Here is an 18625-nt window from a genome sequence, read left to right as displayed (position 1 = left end):
CATATCACCCCCCCAGCTCATTCCCTATTCCTTGCCAATAGTAACTTCCCCACAGCTGCCCTCAAACAGGGTCTGGGAAAGTCCTACTACTAGGGCTCACATCATACCATTAAGCACAATTTCCTGATAGTTAGCCAGAGCCCCACCTCCAGGAACAGTTTAAAAAGGGACTCCATGCACTGAGCAACTGATTAAAGTAATCAAAAATGACATCGCCTCCAGCATAAGCCACTACCTTCCTCATTACCCTCAGCAATACCTTGCCCTGAAACCACCACCTGAAGAATCAGTCTTACTCTGCCTCCCATATCTCTTAACATCCCATCACCAAATGTGGAACTTTACCCCTCATAGTGTCAAATAAAGGTGCAAAATGTGGTGCACTTACTATCAATGTACTGACATCTACAACTAATAAGCTTGCATCATAGTCAGAGTGTATTACTTATGCTTAGAAAAGATTCTTGATGAAGCAATATGATTCAGCATTAATAACCACATCTTTCTGAACAATTAATGTGAGATTGACCCTTTCAATGTGGAATAGCAAAAATCATTGTCTTTTAAGATTCAAAATGAGGATCGTAACTCATAACGAAGTATAATTGAGAGGCATGACCCCTCTCACTAGACTAACAAAAAGCAACAGCACTGTCTTGCTTTTATGATTTTCTTTTATTTATATGTTTTTTATACATTTTTAAACTCCATTCCCCACTGTCCTAACAAAGGGAAAAATTTAAAATATTGCCTTAATAACCTTTAGAAATTTGCCAACACAAGAATTCTAGTATTAATATGCATTCTCTGACAGATCAATAAGTCACGACACACCCATTATGGACCTATGAACTACAATTTTAAATGACCTGCCAGAAAACACAAACTGCGTAAGGAAGACATGAACAAGTATGCCAGTGGGCATGCCATAAAACCCCCTGAGGACTGTCTCACGAGTGTATCGAGATGCACCGCAACATGACCAAATTACCAGGTTAATGGAGCACTTAACTGCCCCTATAGGCACCCTGTCATTACTGCTTCACATGTTCTCTTTCACTTTATTTAGACTGTTGAGGGTTAGACATCCATCACTGCCCCATGCTAAACTAGAAACTGGGCAGAGGAGTGCATAGCTGCCCTTCCAAGTGCAACTGAGGGGTGCAGCTTGCCAATGGACATCTTACCGCAGAGTTATCTTTTCCTTTTTTTAACTAATATTAACTTTAAAACAGCCATGGGACATTTATGGCTCAATGGAAGCACTCCCCTCATTGAAAGAAGGGAGGACCGTACCTGCCCTGCAAACCAATGAGCCAGCGGCACTCCAGCAAGGCCTCTCCACTCCCATGCTCCACTTCCTGTGGCCATGTATAGCACATGGTCCCTTCATACCAGTGGCCTAACACTTTGATCTGCCATCCATGGAAAGTGAATACAAACTAGTAACAAGCAAAAGGAGATACCAATCCCTGCCACAAGACCCCTACCCAACCAATGTAAACCCTGAATACATGCAGGAAACTCACCCACTGCCTACAACCTAAAACCTGCTCAGTCAATCTTCCTGACTTACCAGGACTGAGTGGAATGCTTGACAGGAACCATTATTGACAGGTAAGATCTAGTTCTATCATTCCCATGCTGACAACTGCCTAATTATCCACACTGCTCTTACCTTCTTCCCACTTGCTGACTACAAGCCAATTAATTAAGTATAATATAAGCATAACTATTATGTAAAATATAGATACTTACATTCATTCTTAATAATTACTACATGGAAATCCCTACATAAAACATGCAACATATTTAATTTTATATAATACCTTAGAGAAAATAATTACAACTATCACTAAAAGGGGAAATCACATTCATCCTAAGATTTCCTAGCAAAGTCATCCAGCTGTCACACTCCCCTGGTTGCTTGGGTGCAGGCAAATAGTCATTGTGTGTGCACCAAACATCCAGGCACACCCTCAGACCTGCCTATAAATAACCTTCTCCCCTTTTCCTCCTAACTTACCTCACTCCCTGTCATCTTACCATCTGAATTTCTATTTCCTTCATTCCACACTCTCCCACTCCCTTTCCCTAAAATACCTCCTACTACACTACTACAGGTCAAACATATATAGACAGAAGGATCTACCTAAAATAGTCAAACTTATCAAATACTGATATCACTAGCATCAACAAAGAAATGTTGAAATGCTTTTGTGCAAGAAATAAACTCGGATAATCAAATTTAAAACATGGTTTTAGTAGGGGCTTCGAGCTTCCCTGTACCACCCTATACCTCCGGCTAATTATACATATTAACTCTCAGAATGCACAGTCCCAAGGAGAAGGATATATTCCCCAACCACAAGGACTGCCCATCTCAGGTATTTGTTGATCATCTGTTTGGTTGACCAAAGCACGTCAACAGAACAGAGGTCAACATTAAGGAGTTTCACTTAATGCTAGGACTCCCGGACAAATACATCTGCCTGGCAAACTCTATTTAGTAGGATTTCTAGTGCAGCCTGGATTTTTTAAAAAATATCTTAGACTTTCATTGTGGTATATTGTGTTACTTAAATACCTACTTCCTCAATGAATGTGTGATGAAATAAGGAAAATTTTAAAGACTTGACGGTCATCACACCAATGATGTACACTATTCTGTCTTATATTAGAGTATCTTAAATATTAAAAAAACATTAATACAGCAATGATTTATCAGTCATTTGTTAATTTTGGTTGTAAAATAAAAAGTTATGCACCAAAATATGAAAGCATACTTCTTTTTTTTTGTTTTTGTTATTTTTCCAGATTAAATAGACAGTATGGAAATATAATGTCAGGCAAGATACAGTTAACAGCTACCCCAAGCTGTCATGTACCTTCAAGAAATAATGGTTATATCAAACATTTCTTCATCCCTTTTAGCATACTACACTATTGTACTAACAAAAAGCATGGATAGTTATGGGAAGAAACACTTTCTAAATACACAGTTTATGATTCTGAAAATAGAGGGATGACATTAATTGTAAAATTTGAATGCATCTCTGAGGGTTTAGCATCTGCCATAAAAATAGGGAAATGTAGTGCAAAGACTGAGAGTTTAACACCATATCGATCCTGTTCCAAAGGTAGTACCAGTCAGAGTACAGATGAAGATACTAGACAATATGTCAGTGATGTATTCCTATCAGCACTAGCAAGCTGTGAACTGTGACAGCTATGAACTGTGACAAATGTGAACTATGACAGCTTTGGTGAGCTGTGTCAAGCTTCACAAATTTATCAGAGTGTAGTTCAAGCCTGATGCTGATGTAAGAGGCAATATTCATATCTTAAGCTATGTGCCACACACAGATAATCACAGACTGAAGTGAAAGGAAATGAATATGTTGCCTTCTTAACAGCACTTGATTTAAAATAATTTGATGAAAGATCAGAAAATATTATGCTTTGCCTACTGCCGTGATAGCAGATATAATACAAATGCCAATAACTTGTTTATAGAAGACTGCCTTGTAGAAAAAGACTGCATTTTTACTACAAATTGACTTAAATTAGAACAAATTTTATTCTGGAGTTTCATGCTAGATGTATGGAAATGAGCAATTTAGATCTTATTCTTGCATTACAAATAACTGCATAAATGACAATAAAAAAGGATTACAGGTTAATTTTTATTATCCAATCTTTACTACTGCATATATCAACATAGCAAATCATGCCTATGTGCTTCCCGATGAAAATGTGAGTTAAAAGATAATTATATTGTATTTTAAGCACTATCAAAGATGCATGGTGTTCAATAAGGAGATTCCAAAGTTTTAAGAGTGTCACTGAGATTTCTTTCTGTATTATTTTGTGCAGATTTCTTGTATTTTATAGTTAAGTGTATGATTAATTTCACATTTTCCTGTACCCTTGGTAATTGGACAACTAGTAGGAATGCAGGGAATTTTACTGTCAGTTAGTGTTGCAAGCAAATCAAACCCCAATTTTGAACAAGCATGTAAATATTAAATATTAAATGTATTTTTCGAAAATGAGAGCACTGAAATAATTTTAAAGGTTTGCTGTAGATGTCTTCACGACTGTGTTTTATTGACATGCATGTTTTGATTTACTGTTAAATGGTTAGTCATGTGATGTGATTATCATTTAAGCAGAGTTCATTTGAATGAATGGCTTTCTGATGAAGTTTGATTAAATGAAAGGACACATATGTTAATGGTATTGTCATTTGTTTGTATTTGATATTTTTAATTTCATATTTATTTAATGACTATTTTTCTTTTAGTTTCTACAGTCCATAAGGAACCCCACAATAAAACAAAACAAAACTTTGAACTGGGCCAAAGGTTGAAATCTATGTAGTTTTCTCAACAACAGAAGTACATTGCAACAGTGATTTATAAAAGAGAAATTCTTCACAACAACACTAACCAGGGAAAATTGATTTAAGTCTTAATTAGCAATTTTATAATGGGATTCATCCCCATGTACCCCAATGTAGGGGGCTGTGTCCTCCTTCCCACAATCCTGCTACATATATGTACTAACTCCAAGACCGCTGTACTTAAGGGTAAGGAGAGTTCATCAAGGCACACTCTAGTCTTGATCCTTTTATACATATTAAATGTCACACATTTGTGATTATAATTTTAGAGTGTCACTTATAAATGTTCCACCCGTGGATGAGCTTCTACTATTTACCGGGATAGGTTTGCATATTGTCTGAATATACCCTCTTCAAGGCGTCAATGCTTGTGGCAATAGCATAGAGTTCCAGACTGAATGTGATCTGTACTCATCAGAGTAACAACTTTAAGAAACAGTGGAGGCACAAGTTGAGAATGAATCCATTAATTTAGAAAAGTGGCTTCCCATACAATGTTAGTGTTGGGGGGGGGGTCTCTGAATTTACTGACAGGTGCTGGCAAAGGAACTGAAAAGGAAGACAGCAGCTGTAGAAGTTACTGAAACAAAGTCCCAGATGTGCAATTTGGCAAGGCCATGAAAAATTATTTTGGGATAGTTTAAGAGAGGTGTGGCAAACTTCAATTTTCTATGATTCCAGCGCCCTTCTGTGGAAGCGAAGTGAGAGTTAAATCATGGTGAAAAAGCTCCTACTTTCTAGGCTAGTCTGTATCCCTATCTCACCTTTAGTCAGAGGCTTTGGACAATAAGGAAATCACAGGTACAAGCAGCAGAAATGGAGTCACTTTGCAGGGTTAATTGTCTCACTCACTGTGAAAGGATCGCAAAGTAGACTTACTGCTCCTTTGCAATGACCAGTACCATTTGCAGTGGATTGGACACCTAATGGGGATGCTTTCCTGTACCCATGTGGGAAGTGTAAAAACATGATCTGGGGGAGGGAGTCTAGGAGAAGACCCAGGACATGCTGGAATTGTTATAACTTTTAACTTGACCGAGAAAGCTTGGAGACTCTGTAGGTTGAAATGGAGCCTGTTACTGGGGAAGTGAAATTTGGCTGACCATGCTCATCTTGCTACTATCATGACTAAGGCAAAGTTATTTAGGTAACCAATAGAAGGGTGGATGCATGTATGTATGCATGTATGTATGTATGTATGTATGTATGTAGAGGTGGATTTACAAACTGACTCAGCTGTCTTCTTGCTAGAACTCATAATTATTGACCTTTTTTGAATGCTACACCTGTTTCCTGCTGTTTTAAATGGTACACTTTCCTCTCCTCCTCTTTCAGTTTCCTTATACTTTGGAAGCATTGCAAATGTTTTCCCTAATTTAATTTTAGAATCACAATACGTTTTTTTTTTTTGAGCTAATCAATGTAATACATTTATTTGTTGCTCAGATAATGAAGATTTACTCATTTCTCTTATCGAACAACTAGACTTGCCCCCCCCCCCCCCGCAAGGTCAGTGTTAGCACTCTTTACTGGACTCACACTGGTAGGGCAATTCAGTATTCAAGATTTTAGACTTTATGGTTTTCAGCATTCTGGTCTTTGGATATTATAGTTTCATGATTATGGGTTTCAAAATTAAGGGCTTTATGATTGTGATAGTATACACACACACACACACACACACACACACACACACACACACACACACACACACACACACACACACACACACACACACACACACACACACACACACACACACACACACACACACACACACACGCACACATACATACATACACACACACATACATAAATATACATACACATACATACATACACACACTAGATGCATATGGTAAAACCGCACTAAGTCAACACACCACAACTCGAAAGCAAAAGGTCAACATTTGTGCTAGATCGAATAATCCATGGGTGAGGGAATATTGCATTACCAGAAGAACAGATGAAAGCTACAAAATTAAAAAAAAAAAAAGTGGTGCAGTAATAAAATAGAACGTCAAGATTTTCTATGGAGACTGGGAATAAAGACATTACAAGTGCCTTATGTATAGAAAAGTGAGAGACTGTTTGTATTGCGGTAAAGAAGAAACCACAGAACATGTATTTCTGAGATGTAAAAGAGTTCAGAAATTATGGAAAAAATTATGTGAAGAAAAAATGTTTTGGAGAGTTAAATATAAATATGGATATGCTTGAATATGGGTATTATGAGAATAGAAACAGAATTTAAGGTAAGAATGAAAAAAAATTGTTTTATGTAGTATGGGTGATTTGGAATGAGAGATTAAATCAGATTATATTTTATTGGAAATTAATATTATCGAAAACAGAGTTGGGGTGTAGTTCGAAGAAAGCTATAAGAAGATGGCAAAGAGTAAAAATGTAAATAAAGGATCCCTACTCTTTTTAATAGGTGGCTCTGGATCTTTTACATCCACCTAAGCTACCACTAACCCAAGCAGATAAGGCCTCAGTTTAACATTTCTTCTATAGGAAGACACACTCAGGAGTACAGCCCCCTCCTTATGCTGCACTGCAGTATCATTCAGTCTACCCAGTGGTGTGGAAATTGAACCTACAGCCTTCTGCACCAAAGCACAGTGTGCTACCTGTTGTACCACTGACATCACCAGGCATTGTAATGTCTTTGGGGGTGGCACTTTGTTTATTATGCCCTACCTTGTAGTGACTGCACCTACTTCTTGGTCTGGCATAATATCAGTATAATGGAGGCATAAGCCCATTATGGATGTGCTTAATCACTGATCCATTAACTTTATCTGTTTTAGGGATGCCTGACATGGCTTCTTAGTGCATCTTAGTTGTACCTTCTCCCTGAATGATCCTGAAAGAAATTATTATTACCACTGATTCAGTGCAGAACAGTTTTCACAGAAGATGTGAATGCTGACATAATAACATACTGAGTTACAGAAAAATGTAATGTAAAGTAAAACACAGCATTAATATCTGAAATGTGTATACTTACAGATAACTTATTAATCAAACATCATGCTCACACTCTCTCTCTCTCTCTCTCACACACACACACACACACACACACACACACACACACACACACACACACACACACACACACACATGCACGCACGCACTCGCACGCACACACACACACATACACACACGCGCACCTAAGTCCATGACATAAGTAACTTGAGACAGACAGTGCCTTACCTGCACAATGAAGAGTTCAGAGAGCATTCCTTTCCTGTTTGCTGGTTGCTAAGCTAGGGAGTTGTAACCAAGTAACTGTGGCTGTACTGCAGCTAAGAAGATATAGCCAAGACCATAAGAGAGAAAAAAGGAATACCAGGATTTTTTTATGCAACTGTTATACAACAGAAAGATTCATAAAGAGCTATCCCAAGTTATACTTGTTTTATTTCCTGACAAATCATGACTATGGTGGGTATTCATTTTATTGTGATGTTTATTGACTAGAAAATAACAGCTAAGACAGAAAATCATTTTGAAAATAGCAGGTACTGGAGTAATTTTTAAGTTAGTTTTTCTTGTCTAAGATGGTTAATATGTTATGCATCTTGTAAAAAAATTGACTTTTGTGTAGTCATGACGTTTTCTTATGCATTGAGTTGACATCTCACTGATTCAACCTTCAGCTTACCTTAAAATAAAAATCTAAAGTATATATTACTTTTTATTATATCTCTCATGAGTAGATATATGCTTTTATAATAAGTATGTGGATATTTACCTTTACCAGCCTAACTTCATATGTTTTAAGTGACATATGATGAAATGTTTAGTATTTTAGATGAATTGACATATGACCACCATTTGAGTAGGGCTACTTCCACTTAGGTATTGGTACAGAAATCTGCAGAGCAATGCTCTTAACACAAAAAAATGTGGAAGCAGAGTACAAATGCATTAAATGTTGTTGAATATCATGCAGGCATCAGAGGCTGTGGCATTAATATCTGATGTAAAGACAGGCTAGTACACTCAGCAGGTATGACAGACTCTCACTTTTGTGGTACCAACGGGGTTAGTCTGGCTCTAGAAGGAATAATATTTATGATATGCTTATGATTTAGTGGTTGAAGTGTCCACCTCACAGCTACAATGCTCACTCCTAACATCTGCTTGCTATTTGTGTGGAGTCTGCAAGTTCTTTGTGCTGCACTGTAAGCTTCCCATATATTCCTTTCACTTTTACTCTTGAGATCCGAGTCATGGCTTCTTCTTCTACTTTCGGCTTTTCCTGGTTAGGGGTCACCACAGTGGCTCACCTGTCCACTCATGATTGACAGTGGAGTTTTACAGTGTCGAGTTGCCAGCCCGACACCCAACCTTCCACAGAAGGCACACACACGCAGACACTCACACCTAGGGCCAATTTAGAGTGTCCAATCCACCTACAGCATGTCTTTGGGATGTGGGAGGAAACCGGAGCACCCGGAGAAAACCCACACAACCACAGGGAGGACATGCAGACTCCACACAGAAGGCACCCCAGCCAAGGATCGAACCAGAGAACCTCTTGCTGTGAGGCAGCAATGCTAACTGCTGCACCACCGTGGCTGCCCTCCATGGCTGAACATGGTTAAAAAACATCTGCAATTGACCAGTTTTCACACTTGGTTGAGAAATGTTAAATAAAATGAAGTCGGCTGTGTGTTACAGGCAGCTGCACAAATGTTCCATTAATTGTTTCCCTCCCTTACAATATAGTATTTACTGCCAGGAGAAAAAGAAGAGTGAAAATAGAGATGGTTGCTACAGAGTTAAAAGCATTAGTTTCTGAATCAATTTCATGCCAATCTTATTGTTCAATCAGGGCAACATGTGCCTTGAATAGCACTGAGATATAAGTACTTGTATTTTCTGTCATTATAGATATAGGGATAGGTGAACACTAGGCCAACTACCTTGAAGGACCATTTTCAGCCTAACCAATGTCAGAAGGTCAGAATTAAACCTTATACAGTGTGTCTATGAGGTGAAAACCTTAAACACTACTGTTTTCAAGCCTCATTTTTATGAATTATTTATTGGAGTGAAAGACCTGCTACATGCTCTTTTATCTCAGTCTTGAGGGATTTTAACCCTTTTCTTGTCCTCCTCCTCTTCCTGCAGATATCTATATAACAAGCAAAATCCTGAACTTGTTGTGACATCATATGAGGGTTAAAGGTCCCAGATGGGGAGAGACTGACCAGAGTGAAAGGATCTACCAAATGCCTTGAGCTGAATGTGCCAAGGAACAGAGGTCCGTTCTGACACATTCCATCTCTGACCATCAAATAGAAGTTCTGAGCTGGTATACATTTCCACAGTTTTGCTGGTGTGTATTGTGGCCCGATCTCAAGATCACCTTCCAGGCTGGATTTGTAGTGATCCATCATCCTGCTGCTGTGATAAGCAGTTTGGTTGCCACTTTTACATGATATTAGAATATGTTGTCTCTGGGTGCAGCCCATGCATTATCAAGGAGTATGGGGAAGGGGAATGCTGGAAGAGAAAGGGCAGAGGAGGGAAGAAGAATCATATAGGATATACCTTGCTGATTACTTTTTCAGGTGAGATAATTAAATTTTCAACTTGGCTCTTTAGATAGCCGGATTATAAAAGCACCACTAAGACCTTCTGACATCATCATCGCCTCACTCCCATTTGGTCTCCTTTCATGTCTGTGTGCCTTTATCATTGGCAAAAATCCCTGGATCAACCCATGAAAATACAAAAGGAAATATTCTGAAAGGACATTTATGAGAATAGGTAGAGATGCTTTTGTTATTTCAAAGTTTTTCCCCTTTCTATTTTTCTTTTTTCTTTCCAACACCAGGTTCTGAGACTTGTTTGATAACTCCTCTACCTCACTCACTTGTCCCTTTTATTCCGCTGAGGATGAAAACCAGGCCTCCTCAGGTTAAGGGAGAGTCCTTTGGCTACTTGTTTCTTCCTTGGAAGCTTAATTGGTCCATTCGTTCCTCCTCTGGGTGACAGGAGTGAGCCAGCTTCAGATCCTGAGGACAAGACTACTCTTTCCCTGCCACAGGCTGCCTACTGGCTCACAATTGTTGTTTTGCTGGGAGAAGGAGATGCATATGTTCCTACACATGCATTCCCTTTCTCCCAGTTAAATGTGGGAAAGTTCCACACTGACAGTGCAAGCCAATACAGCACTCCCAGCCACCTGTACAAGTCATTAATGTGATGGGTCAAGCAGCATCTTCCCCTTGAGGATGAGCAAGCTGGAACTGGATGCTCAAGTCCAACCACCCCCACCTGGCCCCTCAGATGCCCTTGCTTGTAACTTAAGAAGGGACATCTTGCCTGTTCTCAGGGCTTCATCTCTTTATGCCACAGGGCTGGTACAAGTCTTTGTTTTCTTACATGTATATTGTGTAATACAACTAAAATTATGGATTTTAAACTAGTTAAAAATCTTAAGACAACATGATTATTTTTGCATTGCAGTAATAACAAGTCTTGTTTCAAGAAGACATGAAAACAAATTCTGAGAATGCAACTATGTTAATAACAAAGTAGCTTAATAGAAAAATAATTATTTCTTAAGCCTACAGTTACTTCTTACATGACTTATTTTACAGCTAAAGTTAATATTTAAGCAGGCTTAAATGTTATTCTAATGCTAACTTGCTTAAGTGAAACCTGGAGTCCTGATTTTCTCCATAAATGATAGAAAATTTGATTTTTAAACCTTAATTTTCAGTATATATTACACTGACTTTGTAGTTTTTGGACTGCATGCAGCTGTCCATTTTGCCCGGTAGTATCCAGAAGAAGTGAAGCAACATTCCTCTTCATAGTAAAATGGAATATTTACTAGAACTGTAGAACAATGGATAAGTCAAACAAAAATTGCACTGTGCTCAATAAGTTTTCAAAAACGTTTTTAAAAAATTACTTTAGCATTAAATTAAATTAGGGGGTCCTTTCTTTATGTTGATTTATTTAGCATTGATGAGCAAGAGTGTTGAATGTGGCAGAAATGCTGTTTGAGGAAGTCTGTTTTGATTTTAAGATGAAAGCCCTTACCAAATGTTATTATAGGTTCATAGGTAGGTACTAGGCTATCGGCCCAAGGGCCTACGTAAGCCTAGCCAGCAAGGTACCATAGCTTACGCCACCCAAGAAAGTTATTTTCCTGTGCCACTGTCTAGCAGAGACACAGAAGTGATCCCCGGGGTGTATTTCCTATTTCCCATCCACTCATCAAGACTTTTCTTGAAGAGCGCTAATAAAGAACTTTGCTTGACATAGATGGGTAGCTTGTTCCAGAGTATAGGAAGCCTATGGGACAGGAATCTATCCTTCCAGCGTGTCCTGTTTATTGTGGTGACAAGGTTTAGGTCCCTAGAGCGTGTAGCTCGGAGGGATTGGAATTTCTTTAGGTGTAGTATGTCCAACAGCTCTGGGTTTGACATAGCTTTATATGTCAGGCAGAGATCACCTCAGAGTAGGCAATATGCTACGGAGTAAAGCTGGAATTTTTTGAGGTGGTCGGTCTAGGGCATTTGTTTGAAGCCAGTAATCCTCTTTGTGAGGTACTTCTGTGGACTTTCCAGCTGCTGCAGATGTCTTGTGAGGTATTTTCCAAAAGGGGCGTTGTACTCTATAATGGGTCTAATGAGTGACGAGTAGAGCGGAACAATGACCTCTTTTTTCCTGGATGAAAACCCTTTTATGATGAGGTGTGCCATGTAGAAGGACTTCCTGACTACTGTGGCGATGTGACTATCAAAGGAGAGACTACTGTCCACCTGGGTCCCAAGGTCTCTTATCACGCATTCGGTGTTAAGTAGATTGCTGCCTATGTGGTAGTTCATGGGTATAGAGTTTTTACCAAAGGGGATGAAACTGCACTTTTTGGCATTGAGCTTGAGGCCGTGGCTCTAACACCAGGCATCTGTCTCAGTGAGGCCCTTCTGTAGGATGTCCACATCATTTGGGGACTTGACTATGGCTCCTAGTTTGCAGTCATCTGTGAACTTCATTAGCCAGAGGCCTTCTTTGTTAGCCTGTACTTCAGAGAAGTAGATACCAAACAGGAGAGGTTCCAGGACGGAACCCTGTGGTACTCCACTTGTCACTGCTTTGAGGTCAGATTTGGAGTCTGCAACTTTTACATTGTGGGTTCTGTCAGTGAGCCAGTTTGCAACCCATCTTGTGACGTAGGGATTTATACCTAGTTTAGTGAGTTTAGCTATAATTCCAGAATGGGGGATGGTGTCGAAAGCATTGGCGAGGTCACGATAGGCTGTGTGAAATACCTTACCCTCATCCACGGCCTCAAAAAAGTCGATCAGGTTCAGGAGGCATGATCTGCCTTTCACAAACCCGAACTGGGTGGGATCCAGAGTTTGGAGGTTACCAATGTCTTTGTTTATGAGTTCCATGATGATACGTTCCATGGTCTTGCAGACCAGGCTCATCAAGCTAATAGGTCAATAGTTCCCGTGATCAGTGGTGGCTCCCCCTTTGTGAAGTGGGATAACTGTTGCTGTGCGCCATTCAGTGGGCACAAAGCCTGATGCAAGTACAGAGCAATTTTATTTATTCTGACATGTTTACTCTTGCATAAAAAACTGACAGCTTCTTCCTTCAGAAATGGATTATGCAACAAGAACTTCTACTGTGGAATATTGAGCTAAACCTGAATGAAGCTACAAGTAGATGACAACAAATGAGCACAGCTTCTTTCAGATGAAATAAAAGAAAAAATGTTTTTTGTTTTAACAGTGAGAGGTAAACTCCCAAGCACCATGCCACATGGAGGACTTTATCTCAGTCCTCCATTTACTTATATATCACAACTCCACAGTTCCAAACCTCTGGAGAAAAAGGAAATATTGAAGAAAACATTGAATGACTGCTGGCCATAATAAAAACATTGTGATGATTTCTTAGGCCAAACACCAATTGCTCAGTTGCAACTCGTCCACCTGGGAATGACAAATTGTAATACTGACCAATTTGAAATGATAAAGATTGTGTTGCTTACGCTGAAAGGGTATGATTTTTCCAAAGATTGTTCTGTCTTTGCTTTAAGATATATTCCTAGTTATGCTTATGTTAGTAAAGCATCCAGATTAATGCTGATGCTAGCAAAACATGAACAGCATAGCAGTCTGTATGCATGTTGAGATGACAAATGCTGTCTTCCAATTATAATTTGCTGTGTTAGTCTGCACATGGATCATGTTTATCTACACATGACAATAGATACTAGGTTTGTGCACTGGTTATCTTTCTAGCCTCACTCTTCTCAGAACTTCAGTTTATATATCCGCTTTCTGAGCTGCCCATGAACCATTTTAAGCCAGCATGTTTCTTGGGAGTAAAGCATCCAGAGAATGCTCAGTCAGACACGGGGTAAATGGAAGATTCACACAATGACAACAGACTAGGACTGGACCTGGGAGTTGTCTAGTAAAGATTTTACTACTAAATCACCATAAGAGTAACATGACATGAATCTGCTTATCTTGAAGTGTAACAATCCTTTAACTGCTACTGTGTCTACATTCATTGATTGTTATTGTATGTTTATGTTACTAGATTAACATGACAAATAAAAAAGCATACCGTTGACAGTTAATAATGTACCCATGCTTGCGTAAAGCTTTTCATGAAATGTATTGAAGCAGTGAGCTGTATTTTCTTTGAAAAGTACACAAACAGAATCAAAGAACAGTTACTAGGTGATGTGAAAATGCCAAGTTTAACAACCGTTATAACTCTTAATTTATTCCTGTTAAAGACAAATTCCAAAAGCAGTGATATAGTCACTGTGTATTTGGGTGAATGGAATTTATTGAAAAGGCGTATGCTTCGGATGGAAATAAATTGCTTCAGCAAGGTCTGTTGAGTGAAAGACCATTTGGTCAAAACTGAGTGACCAAATGGTGCTTCACTAAAACTTACTATTTAATTTTCCAAGTTTTTTTCTTTCTTTCTAAGTGATTTGGTGTTCTTGCACTTAGATTTGAAGAGTGTTGCTGGGGCACATCCTCTTGGATGAATGGTATAGGCAGCTTTGCACTCTATATAAGGAAACTGGTAAAGAGTTTTGTTGAAGTGCTGTTTGGTCAGTTTATCTCAAATTATAGATGCTCTACCCAACAACAGTTATGATAATTCAGATTAAAAAAAAATATTTTTTTGTTACTATTCCAAAGCATCCATGCACTAGCTAAAACATTTTTTAAGTACTGCAGATTCTATTAGTTTGAATTAATTTAGACAATTTATTACTCATGAATTTCAAATAGTGGTAATAAAATCCACTATCATCTTTATTAGTTTATCTCTGACTAGTGAAGTATAACAGAAAAAAAGGAGTCCTTCAATGTGGTAAAATGTCTTCATCCAGCTTAAAATGAAGTGAAGGTTTTGTAGTTCTTAATGCAGTACAAAAGGGGTCCCTCATACTGTTTAATTTTCAATGTACTAGCATTGGAGAACAACAGACACGACCAGCCATGATCGACTGTTGCATCCCTGGTGCCTACTAATGTTAACATAAGTATCTATGTGGGTAATTCTCTGCATTTAGTTTTTATAAGGCAGACTATGATTCTGAAGCATGAGCTGGTTTGGGAAGGAAAGGAAACAGAAGAGGACATGAAAGATTTGGGCATCTGACTTACAAAAACGTCTCTCATTCATTTGCAGATTAAATTTTCTGGCATAGAAATAAATGTGTGTTAAAAATTATCAGTTGCAGTTACAGACTTTCTGTAAATTAGTCTTGTAACCAGGAAGTTGTCTATAAAAAATTCCGTTCAGAACACTTTTTCTAACATACCAGGAAACTATGCTGTTTCATTCAAGTAATGCAGTTTTTTTCTGTCATGTTAGAAATACATACATACATAAAATGAAAATCTGCATTCTGTCAGTCTGAATTCTATGTGCACTAGCATTGTGTTCATCAGGTCATTCATAAACATAAGTGTAAGTCAGTACAAACATTTATTTCATGAATGTTGGGAAATGCTGCCTGATTTATTAAATTACATATAAAGCTGCTTAAACTGCTTAGTGCCCTCATGAACTGTCATAATATAATAATATGGAGTCATGCAGCAAACTACAATCAAGATTTGCAATTAAAACTGATCATCTCTCTAAATAGTACTTACCAGCTATTATACTAGGCTGTGAGTAAATCATGCATAATTATGGGAAATCCACTTACTTTACTGGACAATGGAAAATGTTCTTTTACCTCCAACATGGAATATTCTGCAAAGAAATTCAAGCCACAAAAGAATTTACACCTCACAAAGCTTCTAGGATTAAAATCTGCTAATCCTTTTACCTAGCTTCCTCTAATTATGTAGGATTTACGCCAATCACAGTATAATACTGAGGAAGCATACAGGCAATACTGCTAAAGAAGAAAGGATTAGTTAGTTACATGATTTATTAACAGAGTCACGCTGTTAAATCTATGATATTCATAAAAATTTCATTTTAGCCTTACACGGGACACTAGCATATGGTACAGGCGGACATTTTTGCCTGTGGCCTTGAGTGGAGGGAAGGACGGGCCAAAGGACATTGCAGAATAGTGTGTGTGTGTGTGTGTGTGTGTGTGTGTGTGTGTGTGTGTGTGTGTGTGTGTGTGTGTGTGTGTGTGTGTGTGTGTGTGTGTGTGTGTGTGTGTGTGTGTGTGTGTGTGTGTGTGTGTGTGTGTGTGTATCTATGTACACACTCCGCTATGGAAGAGAAAAGGTCTACTAACTGGTGCTGTTTTCCTTGATGTCAAGAGAACTTTTGAAAGAGTTAATCATAACCTTCTATTTACTAAATTAGCAGACAACAGTTTCTCCTCAGAGGGGACTCGCTGGTTTAAGCATTAGCTTTACAAAAGAACATTCTGTATATCTGGCCAAAACAGTTACTCCTTGTTTGTTTCTATTAAAATAGGAGTCCCACAAGGATGTGTTCTAGTGTCACTGCTCTTCCTTTTATTGATAAGCACCCTTCCCTGAGAGTTGCCAAATCTCAGTCCAAGTCTATGCTGATGACTTGGTGTTTAACTCAGTCTACACATCTACCCATCAAGCTGCCACTTCCTTACAAAATTCCTTTGCCATTATTTGGAACTGGCTTTTTCTAAACAAACTATTCATAAAAACCTTGAAATCTTCTGTTTTGTTTGGTACATACAAACGTCTAGCCCAAAATAGCACTCCCCAAATCTCAGATCCTAATGGAAATCTTATTCTATTCACAAAGCATCATTCGTTCAGAGCTCAGTAATGCTAAGCAACCATGTTCTTGATTTGTGACTGTTCTACACCAGATTTGAACTTCTACCAGCCAAGAACCAACTAGGATATGTACTTTTGCGTTTCTTATTGAGTTACTGAAATAGCTCTGCACTTATTTTTGGCACTTATTGTGATCGAAGACAGAACTGTTTGTTTAAACTCAAGTGAGACTAGAGGAAGAACTAAACCTTCTCTAGGTATCTGATTGTTAGCAGAACCTTGAATTGTGCTGCTTTGCTGTTGGCCAGTGACCTTGTTTGATTTTTTTGTATTTCTGTGATACTACGTTTCTCATGTTTGCACCCTGCTACTTATCATGTCACATCATTTAACGGTGCACTGTTTAGATGTAGGCACAAAGAACCTTAACTTTCCCAATATTTCGTTCTGCAAAAACTCCTAGTGTTCAAAATAGTCAGTAGCTCAATAAAGAGCCACTGGCTTGCAATAAGAGGCACATTGGTATTCTTCAGTTGATGTATATTGTTTGTTTTAGACAGATAATACTCCAGTTAATTAGTTCACAGATCTCACTGGTCCCACTCCCCCTGCATCTCACATTAGTAAACATATGGATCCATGGATCTGCAGTTTCCAACTGTCTCTGTAGCCAGCTTGGTTGAAACGGGCATCAATGTACCAATTGTCTCATGTTTACTGAGAACCATGTAATACTTAAACAAACTGTCACAGTTTGTGAAAGATGTAGTTCTATAATATTATTGGTGGTAAAGCTCTCACATGCAGTACAAATAACAAACAGGTTGTTAGCAACACAAAACACCACACTACACCTATTACACATACACTTCAAGCCAAACACATAGACTTACTTTTAAGAGTCTCAGCATATATAGCTTACCTAAACCACAAAGGCCTCGTAAGCAACCTCAAAAATACTCAGCTCAGGCAGCACACACCACAAAGCATGCATCTATAACACATTGTGTCCCAACTCTAAAGCCCACAAGGCGAACCTCCATACAGTCCAATATTCTCAACATAGGTGATGCCATAGTGAGATACACTGATGCACCACTCACCAGTCTGAGCAAAGAGAGGGCCATGGCCAGTTGCCTATCTGTGCTCACAATTCAACATATTACAAATGCACTGAAGTCCTTGCACCACGAGTGTACAATGAAATAGTCAATCTTCATGTGGGAATAAATGAGCTGAGACATATCTCCCTGGATTATATGAAGAAATACATGTTGAGGTCTCAGAAGATGTGTCTGTAGCAGGTATGAAGCTAGCGTTGAGCAGCATTTTACCTTCACCAAAAATGATGCTGCAATACAAATAAAAGATTATTAACTTCAACAATTGGCATAGTTTCTGGTGTCATTTAAATGTGGCTCAGTATGTAATGTGGGAGGAAATGGTAAACACTCCTAACTGCTTTGCCCTGGATGGTCTGCATCTAAGCCCAAGCCATTTATATATTAGTAAAACCTTGTCCACTTCACAGTGCCTTTTGTAGTAAATATCAGCCTTCAAAAGCTCCCATCATAGCAAAACAAAACTTGGGTAATATAAAGGTCTGTCTGTCTTTTGTCTTTTCCTGGATAGGGGTTGCCACAGTGGAACTCCGGTTCACTAATGATCGGCAGTAAATTTTTACGGTGTTGAGTTGCCAGCCCAGTGCCCAATCTTCAAAGAAGGTATACTTACACACGCACGCACCTACCTGCATGTCTTTAAAGTCACTCGATTGTGGGGAGGACATGGAGACTCTGCACTCAACCACAGGGAGGAAGGTATTAGTGCCTTAACAAAAAACTACATTCCCTACAGACATTCCTTACCCTAGAATGCATTAATATATGCATCTTTGTGGAGACCTGGCTCAAGATAATCGAGAACACCCCATCAGTACAAGATTTCAATACCTACCATGTGG

The 18625-nt window shown here is 38.7% G+C and overlaps 1 protein-coding gene across 1 annotated transcript in view; it reads left to right on the top strand.

Annotated features, from left to right (window-relative positions):
• The first annotated feature begins 7708 nt into the window (after positions 1–7708).
• LOC122808102 overlaps positions 7709–18625 on the top strand; it is a 447249-nt gene continuing 436332 nt past the window's right edge. The window contains exon 1 of the mRNA XM_044079073.1: positions 7709–7855. The gene's annotated coding sequence lies outside the window, so the exon portion shown is untranslated. The remainder of the gene's footprint in view (positions 7856–18625) is intronic.

The sequence above is a fragment of the Protopterus annectens genome, chromosome 8.part0 (assembly GCF_019279795.1).
Source record: "Protopterus annectens isolate FY-2018-M chromosome 8.part0, PAN1.0, whole genome shotgun sequence".
Taxonomy (NCBI): domain Eukaryota; kingdom Metazoa; phylum Chordata; order Ceratodontiformes; family Protopteridae; genus Protopterus; species Protopterus annectens.
This window is presented reverse-complemented; position numbering and strand designations above follow the sequence as displayed.